Consider the following 9908-nt stretch of genomic DNA (forward strand, 5'->3'; position numbering starts at 1 on the left):
GAGAGAGAGAGAGAGAGAGGTGTGTATTGTTTTGTCATCCGAGTCTGTGCTACATCCTTTCATGTATCTGGTTGAGGCATCAGCTGGTATGAAACCTGTAAGTTTCCACACCACCAGTGTTTTGTTGAGAAGTACAGGAACAGAGGGCAAAGTACCATCAGGGAACTGAACCTGACTAACTCAGTGGTATCGAGCAGTTCTTAAAAATCAGTCTTGGTTACTGCAGGGCTGCTGAGGTTAGGAAGAATTCAGTATCCAGTGAGTACACATGCACACACACACACACACACACACACACACACACACACACACACACACACACACACAAACAAAACATATACTATACTACACACACACACACACACACACACACACACACACACACACACACACACACACACACTACATACACACACACACACACACACACACACACACACACACTACACAAAACATGCACAAAACACAAACACACAAAACACACACACGCACACACACACAAAACACACATGCACACACACACACGCACACGCACGCACGCGCACACGCACACACACACACACACACACACACACACACATTTACAGTGCATGCAGATAACATAGCCCAAAATTTCCTTAGTAAGTTTTAGTAGCTTTGGACTATTCTAAGCAGCTACCCCTTGAAACCAAAAGATCTGTTGCCATGCAAATGCTCCTTCTTAATAGGTTCATAGGTAGGTAATTGGCTATCGGCCCAAGGGCCTAATAGCCAGCAAAGTTCCCTGGCTTATACCAACCCAAGAAAGTTAATTTCCTGTGCCCCTGTTGAGCAGAGCCACAGAAGTGATCCCTGGGGTGTATTTCCTATTTCCCATCCACTCATCAAGATTTTTCTTGAAGAGTGCTAATGAGGAACTTTGCTTGACATAGATGGGTAGCTTGTTCCAGAGTATGAAAAGTCTCTGGGACAGGAATCTATCCCTCTAGCAAGTCCTGTTTATTGTGGTGACAAGGTTTAGGTCCCTGGAGCGTGTAGCTCGGAGAGATTGGGATTTCTTTAGGTGTAGCATTTCCAACAGCTCTGGGTTTGACATAGCTTTATATGTTAGGCAGTGATCACCTCAGAGTAGGTGATATGCTACAGAGTAAAGCTGGAATTTTTTGAGACGATCAGTGCAGGGCATCTGTTTGAGGCCAGTAATTCTCTTTGTGAGGTACTTCTGTGGCCTTTCCAGCTGCTGCAGATGTCTTGTGAGGTACATTCCAAAAGGAGCATTGTACTCTATAATGGGTCTAATGAGTGTCGTGTAGAGGGGAACAATTACCTCTTTTTTTCCTGGATGAGAACCCTTTTGTGATGAGGTGTGCCATGTAGAAGGATTTCCTGACTACTGTGGCAATGTGATTATCAAAGGAGAGACTACTGTCCACCAGGGTCCAAAGGTCTTTTATCACACTTTTGGTGTTAAGTAGACTGCCATCTATGTGGTAGTTCATGGGTACAGAGTTTTTACCAAAGGGGATGACAATGCACTTTTTGCCATTGAGCTTGAGGCCATGGCTCTGACACCAGGCATCTCTCAGTGAGGCCCTTCTGTAGGATGTCCACATCATTTGGGGACTTGACTATGGCTCCTAGTTTGCAGTCATCTATGAACTTTGTTAGCCAGAGGCCTTCTATGTTAGCCTGTACTTCAGAGAAGTAGGTAGCAACAGGAGATGTTAGAAAAACAAACTGCAAAAAGATCCAAAATCACACAAGGAATGCTGAGAACAAATCACTTCATGACGCAAAGCTTTCGGGTATGAACCCTTTCTCAATACTATTTTAGTATTGAGAAAGGGTTCATACCCGAAAGCTTTGCGTCATAAAGTGATTTGTTCTCAGCATTCCTTGTGTGATTTTAGCAACAGGAGATGTCCCAGGACTGAACCCTGTGGTACTCCACTTCTCACTGGTTTGAAGTCAGATTTGGAGTCTGCAACTTTTACAGTGTGGGTTCTGTCAGTGAGCCATTTGGCAACCCATCATGTGACATAGGGTTTTATGCCTAGTTTAGTGAGTTTAGCTATAATTCCAGAATGGGGGATGGTGTTGAAAGCCTTGGCGAGGTCAAGATAGACTATGCACCTTACTGTCATGTACGACTTTGGTGACTGCCTCAAAGAAGTCAACCAGGTTCAGGAGGCAAGATCTGCCTTTCACAAACCCGAACTGGGTGGGGTCCAGAGTTTGGAGGTTACCGATGTCTTTGTTTATGAATTCCATGATGATACGTTCCATGGCCTTGCAGACCAGGCTCATCAGGCTAATAGGGCGATAGTTCCCAGGATCAGTTGTGGCTCCCCCTTTGTTGAGTAGGATAAATGTTACTGTGTGCCATTCAGTGGGCATAAAGCCTGATGTGAGGCTATGGTTGAACATGGTGCTTAGGTGGGGAGCCAGTTTGTTCTGAAGTTCATGTAAAATGCAGCCTGGGATGTTGTCCGGTCCCATGGACGCTGTGTTTTTGGCTTTAGCGTGTGCTGCTTTTACCTGTGAAGTTGTGATTACAGGGACTCTGTATTCTTCCTGTACATATATGGGCCTTTTAGTGGGTGAGAGGGGGGGTAAAGTTAGCACTGAACCTATCTGCCAGGATGTTGGCAATATCAGTTGGTTCTGTAATTTTTGTGCCATTGTGCTGTAACTCAAAGCAGATCTGGGTGTTGCCATTGAGATTCATGACATAGCTATAGAATGCTTTGTGGTTGCCCTTAGAATCAGTGGCAATCTTGTTTTCATAGCTAGCTTTGGAGGATCTTATAAGGGATCTCAGTTTCTTGCTGAGGCTGACCAAGGAGCTCCTCCACTCATGGGATTTTACTCTCTTTTGCAACAATTTCTTCCTTCTGTTGTAGATTTGTTTATGGCAGGGGATCACCAGATTGGCTTCCTTTTTTTGGAGGATAGCGTTTTGGTTCTATTTGGGATAGCACGAGCCATGCACTCGTGTAAGTGCTTATAGAGTACATTTGTGTAGGATTCAGCAGTCGTAACTGTATTGTCCATCTGCGTGGGTGTCATGAAATTCACCACTTCTGTCTTAAGAAGCATGAAGTTGGCTTTGGAGAAAATTTTTACCGTGGTTTCCTTAATGGGAGGTGGGGGCAGGATGTGGATATCTAGGGTGATTAGCTTATGGTCAGATCTGACCAACGAAGAGTTGACTTCAGATGTGGAGCACTGGTCACTCATGTTGGTAATGACTAGGTCTAGGATATTGTTGCCCCTGGTGGGGGTGTGGATAAGTTGATCCAGGGCATTGGAATTTATGAATTCCAGAAAGTGCTGAGTGAAGGAGTTGATACATGAGTAGTTTTCCCAGTTAATGGTGGGGTAGTTGAAATTGCCCAATATTAGGGTGTTTGGTTGAGCCCTAATATTTTCCAGTATATCAAAAAAAGAGGAGTGGGAATCCTGGGGCATGGTGGTGGATCTGTAGCAAGCTACAGTTTGGATTGCGGTTTTGCCCAGAGTTAGTTGCACTTGGATAACCTTGGCTGCATTATGCTGAGCAACTAGCCTGGAGGTGTGGATATCCTTAATGAATATGGACACACCTCCGCTTTTGGTGTTCCGGACCAGGTTAGATGGCCGAAAAGTGTGGTATGAGTTATCAGCTGGTAATGTAGGGGTGCTCTCTGGAGCCTTGAACCAGGTCTCAGTCACTGCACAGACATCGATGTTCTCCATTTTAAGGAGTGCCTCGAGTGAGTGCATTTTGAGATTTAGACTTCTAGTATTGAGTAGCATTACCCTCAGTTTTTGCTTGCCTGTTCCTGTTATGGCGGTGAATTTGTCATTTGAACCTTGCCTAAAAACCTTGCCTTAATATTGATTACTGCCTACAATTAGTAGCTGTAAATTCTGCACAAAATACATAAGCTACAAATACCTGCAGATTTATCCCAGTTCAACCAACATCTCTGCAAAACGCTGGAAGGAGGCAAATGCCTTCTCATAGCAGCTAGATCAGCAGCCCTCCTAAACTGTTTGACCTTTGAACTATTACATTGCTGATATTGCTGGCATTTAATTTCAAAACAACAACACAGTCTGTTTATTGAAATTGTTTTTGTTTGGGAAATGGTGTTTTTTGTAATCACTTTTCTTAAGAGCATGTGATTTTTTTCTACTTTTACTTTTTTTTCAGAAAAATACAGGGTATATTAAATAAAAAATAGGTCAATAGCCTAGTAAATACCTATGAACCTGTAAAAAGTAATACCCATTCTATATGCATCATTTGCATGCTGAAAACATTTTTAGTCAAAATTCCCTGATGTAATGTTTAATGTTATTTATATTAGTATATGCAATGTCCTTTCTCTTATATAGACATAATTATGCTAACGTATTCCTTTAAATTAACTAGCAGAGTGCAAGAGATAGGAATTACTGAGTCTGTTTCTAGTTATAAATTTAATACAAGTGAGTGAAGTCATGACATGATATTTACCAATCTGAGGAGTTGTCAGGTTTTGGAAAAACTTAATAATGGAATAAAAGCAAAAACTATTCAGCACTCTGTTCCATTATTGCATTGTGCATGCTGCTCAGTGTAGCAACACAAGAATACTTATAATGAACAATGTAATTCATTAATTGTTCCCCTTCATGTAACTTTCCAGCTGAGCATTCATACTGAATATTGCCCCATTTACTCCTAACTTAGTGTGCCATCATACTGATTGTTGCCCGATTTACTCCTAACTTAGTGTCCCCTCTTACTGATTGTTACCCCATTTACTCCTAACTTAGTGTCCCTTCATACTGATTGTTGCCCCATTTACTCCTTAGTGTCCGCTCTTACTGATTGTTGCTCCATTTACACCTAACTTAGTGTCCCGTCATACTGATTGTTGCCCCATTTACTCCTTATTGTCCCCTCTTTTTGATTGTTGCCCCATTTACTCCTAACTTAGGGTCCCTTGTACTACTCCTCTGGAGTGGGATGCCTGCTTCTTTTGGTGTGTTAGGAAGCAAAAATGAAAACACAAAGTAGAGCAACCTGACTGTATCACATGCACTGTCCATGTTGTACCAGGGATTTTTGTTATGATCTGTGGGGTGCTACTAAAAGTCACAGGCGTCACTTCCCCATGCCAGATTCAATAGATATCTGCCATAGGATTACAGCACTATCCCTCATGACTGGGGGAGTGAAACTCTGGCAGAAGCATTGTCTCCACAGAATGGGTGAGCTGATGATTGCTATGCCTTCCAATCCCTCCCGCCTCACTCCTCTAATGTGCACACCACTAATTGAACTCTGATTGTCTGGGTTGCATCCCATTATAATCCCAAATGGACCATGTCTTTTATTTTGAAACTTTTTGGCTTGCTTAAAGGTAATGAATTTCTCAGTTATGTGAGCTAGTAGAAGATATTTTAAATGAGAAGGAAACATTTGAAGATGCTGTTTCCTGTGGTCTAGCTAAGCTAAAGAATGCATTTCCATTTCAGAATCATAAATATTTTTAAGTACATAATATGTTTCTGAAAACTCAACTTGATTGGAGGAAAGGGTCGTAGCCCTGACTGCAGCACAAGTGGTGATGGGTCATTTACTGAGACTGGATACAGAAGAAGTCAAGCCATGGATAACCCTTCCATTACTGGAAAGTGCTGAGAAAGTCACAGGTGTACTGCATGTGTCAAGTGGAGACTTGAGAGATGGCAACTATAGGCAGAACTTAACAATGTTCAAGGGGGATACTGGTTTGGTTTCATATGAAGTGACACAGTGATAATATGTCCCTAGGACCCTCAGCCATTAAATATGACCTCTCTGATGTCATCCCGTACATCTGCCACTGGTAGGGGCTGCTCTCAGTTTGTTGAAGTAAGTGACATTTGATGATTTAGGGAGGGGGGGAGATGAAAGATGATCAGGAAATTGAAGTGACTAACTGGGAATAACTGTATAAAATATAAGTGCATAGAAATTGTTTCCAGAAGACCAGTAGAATATGTTGGGTTTTTTTTCTGGCTAGACACTGCATGATGGCAGTAGCTTTTGAGAATCCCATTCTTTTACTGCATGTACCAGTGATGACTCAAGGATGTTGCCTTCCTTTGTGTGGTATGTCTTTAATGACATTTGATCTGGACTCTGCTTGTTTAAGAGCACTTACCTCAGACACTTTTTCAACTGTCCAGTGGGTCTTGCCTCACAGCTCTCACTTCTTCTCTCAGTCATCCAATTCATTCATCTCTAGAAACAGGCACTTATTAGCATGGATGAGAGCTTTATGACCCATTGCGTCCCCATTGAAAGGGTCTGATCAGCTTTATTATTCCCCATGGTGAGTCATGAAATGGATGGTTTGGAGATGGTCACATTGCCAGACCTGGTGAACTCTCCTTCCTTTCCCACAGATTTCCTAATCTCTATAGTAGCTCACTAGAACCCTGTTAGCGCTGCTCACCATAGAGAGCATGCATGCCTTCAGATCCCTGGCCCCAAAGCTACACATGCTGTGTTGTCTCAAGCTCTGCGGGTACTATGCCTTACGCATCCTCTAGGTGTCACCCAAATAGAGAAAATTTGTATACATTAAGGATTTCCCTTCTGTTTATATTTTGAGATGGAATGCCGTTTGATGAATTATCCTTAGTGCTGAGGTTTTAAGTGAAACAGGGCTAGTAAAATGGTTTCTAGCTTGATAAAATATCCAAAAAATCGTAAACAAAATTTAAAATAACCATTAATATCTTTCTGGTTTTCAAAGAAAAAGGTTCTGGCTAACAAGAGAGTAGTTACTTCTGAATAGTCTGAGTGCAAGAGATGAAAATTTATATGCTTAGGAAGTAAGAGAAAAAGTACTTTCTATTCAGAAAATCATCCATGCTGGCCAAAGAATGGAAGGCAACAGAATATCTTATGTGGTGTGTAGAGGCAAAGGGAAGGAGCAGAAAAACCCAATATTGTTTTGTATGGGGGAGGATAATGAAGGTCTTTTAGGTTGATCTCTTTACCTGCTTTTTTATTTAATTCCAAGTTGTAGGTCAACCCTACTATAAGGGTTGTATTCTATATTTCTAATAATGCCTCCAAAATATTCCAGAAAATGAGATGGAGGAGGTGAGTTATGTTTATTAACTAGGACATTATTGGTTATAGCCAGAGATGAAGGAGAATGGTTATGTTTATTAACTAGGACATTATTGGTTATAGCCAGAGATGGAGGAGATGAGTTATGTTTCTTAACTAAGACATGATTGGTTATAGCCAGAGATGGAGGAGATGGGTTATGTTTATTAACTAGGACATGATTGGTTATATCCAGAGATGGAGGAGATGAGTTATGTTTATTACCTAGGACATGATTGGTTATATCCAGAGATGGAGGAGATCAGTTATGTTTATTAACTAGGACGTGATTGGTTATACCCAGAGACAGAGGAGATGAGTTATGTTTATTAACTAGGACATTATTGGTTATAGCCAGAGATGGAGGAGATGAGTCATGTTTATTAACTAGGACATGACTGGTTATAGCCAGAGATGGAGGAGGTGAGTTATGTTTATTAACTAGGACATTATTTGTTATAGCCAGAGATGGAGGAGGTGAGTTATGTTTATTAACTATGACATGATTGGTTATAGCCAGAGATGGAGGAGGTGAGTTATGTTTATTAACTAGGACATGATTGATTATAGCCAGAGATGGAGGAGGTGAGTTATGTTTATTAACTAGGACATGATTGGTTATAGCCAGAGATGGAGGAGGTGAGTTATGTTTATTAACTAGGACATTATTGGTTATAGCCAGAGATGAAGGAGATGAGTTATGTTTATTAACTAGGACATTATTGGTTATAGCCAGAGATGTAGGAGATGAGTTATGTTTATTAACTATGAAATTATTGGTTATAGCCAGAGATGGAGGAGGTGAGTTATGTTTATTAACTAGGACATTATTAGTTATAGCCAGAGATGGAGGAGATGAGTTATGTTTATTAACTAGGACATTATTAGTTATAGCCAGAGATGGAGGAGATGTGTTATGTTTATTAACTAGGACATGATTGGTTATAGCCAGAGATGGAGGATGTGAGTTATGTTTATTAACTAGGACATGATTGGTTATAGCCAGAGATGGAGGAGATAAGTTATGTTTATTAACTAGGACATTATTGGTTATAGCCAGAGATGGAGGAGATGAGTTATGTTTCTTAACTAGGACATGATTGGTTATAGCCAGAGATGGAGGAGATGGGTTATGTTTATTAACTAGGACATGATTGGTTATATCCAGAGATGGAGGAGATGAGTTATGTTTATTACCTAGGACATGATTGGTTATATCCAGAGATGGAGGAGATCAGTTATGTTTATTAAATAGGACGTGATTGGTTATACCCAGAGACAGAGGAGATGAGTTTTGTTTATTAACTAGGACATGATTGGTTATAGCCAGAGATGGAGGAGATGGGTTATGTTTATTAACTAGGACATGATTGGTTATATCCAGAGATGGAGGAGATGAGTTATGTTTATTACCTAGGACATGATTGGTTATATCCAGAGATGGAGGAGATGAGTTATGTTTATTAACTAGGACATGACTGGTTATAGCCAGAGATGGAGGAGGTGAGTTATGTTTATTAACTAGGACATGCTTGATTATAGCCAGAGATGGAGGAGGTGAGTTATGTTTATTAACTAGGACATGATTGGTTATAGCCAGAGATGGAGGAGATGAGTTATGTTTATTAACTAGGACATTATTGGTTATAGCCAGAGATGGAGGAGGTGAGTTATGTTTATTAACTAGGACATTATTAGTTATAGCCAGAGATGGAGGAGATGAGTTATGTTTATTAACTAGGACATTATTAGTTATAGCCAGAGATGGAGGAGGTGAGTTATGTTTATTAACTAGGACATGATTGGTTATAGCCAGAGATGGAGGAGATGAGTTATGTTTATTAACTAGGACATGATTGGGTATAGCCAGAGATGGAGGAGGTGAGTTATGTTTATTAACTAGGACATTATTAGTTATAGCCAGAGATGGAGGAGATGAGTTATGTTTATTAACTAGGACATTATTAGTTATAGCCAGAGATGGAGGAGATGAGTTATGTTTATTAACTAGGACATGATTGGTTATAGCCAGAGATGGAGGAGATGAGTTATGTTTAGTAACTAGGACATGATTAGGTATAGCCAGAGATGGAGGAGATGAGTTATGTTTATTAACTAGGACATGATTGGTTATAGCCAGAGATGGAGGAGATGAGTTATGTTTATTAACTAGGACATTATTGGTTATAGCCAGAGATGGAGGAGATGAGTTATGTTTATTAACTAGGACATTATTGGTTATAGCCAGAGATGGAGGAGATGAGTTATGTTTATTAACTAGGACATTATTAGTTATAGCCAGAGAAGGAGGAGGTGAGTTATGTTTATTAACTAGGACATGATTGGTTATAACCAGAGATAGAGGAGATGAGTTACGTTTATTAACTAGGACATGATTGGTTATAGCCAGAGATGTAGGAGGTGAGTTATGTTTATTAACTAGGGCATTATTGGTTATAGCCAGAGATGGAGGTGGTGAGTTATGTTTATTAACTAGGACATGATTTGTTATAGCCAGAGATGGAGGAGATGAGTTATGTTTATTAGGAAGGACATGATTGGTTACAGCCAGAGATGGAGGAGGTGAGTTATGTTTATTAACTAAGACATGATTGGTTATAGCCAGAGATGGAAGATGTGAGTGATGTTTATTAACTAGGACATTTTTGGTTATAGCCAGAGATGGAGGAGATGAGTTATGTTTATTAACTAGGACATTATTGGTTATAGCCAGAGATGGAGGAGATGAGTTATATTTATTAACTAGGACATTATTAGTTATAGCCAG

At 40.4% G+C, this 9908-nt stretch overlaps 1 protein-coding gene across 4 annotated transcripts in view; it reads left to right on the forward strand.

Annotated features, from left to right (window-relative positions):
* EML4 (EMAP like 4) overlaps positions 1-9908 on the forward strand; it is a 1975061-nt gene that overhangs the window by 1724919 nt on the left and 240234 nt on the right. The gene's annotated exons all lie outside the window — the stretch shown is intronic.

Source organism: Protopterus annectens, chromosome 1.part0 (genome assembly GCF_019279795.1).
Source record: "Protopterus annectens isolate FY-2018-M chromosome 1.part0, PAN1.0, whole genome shotgun sequence".
NCBI classification, from domain to species: domain Eukaryota; kingdom Metazoa; phylum Chordata; order Ceratodontiformes; family Protopteridae; genus Protopterus; species Protopterus annectens.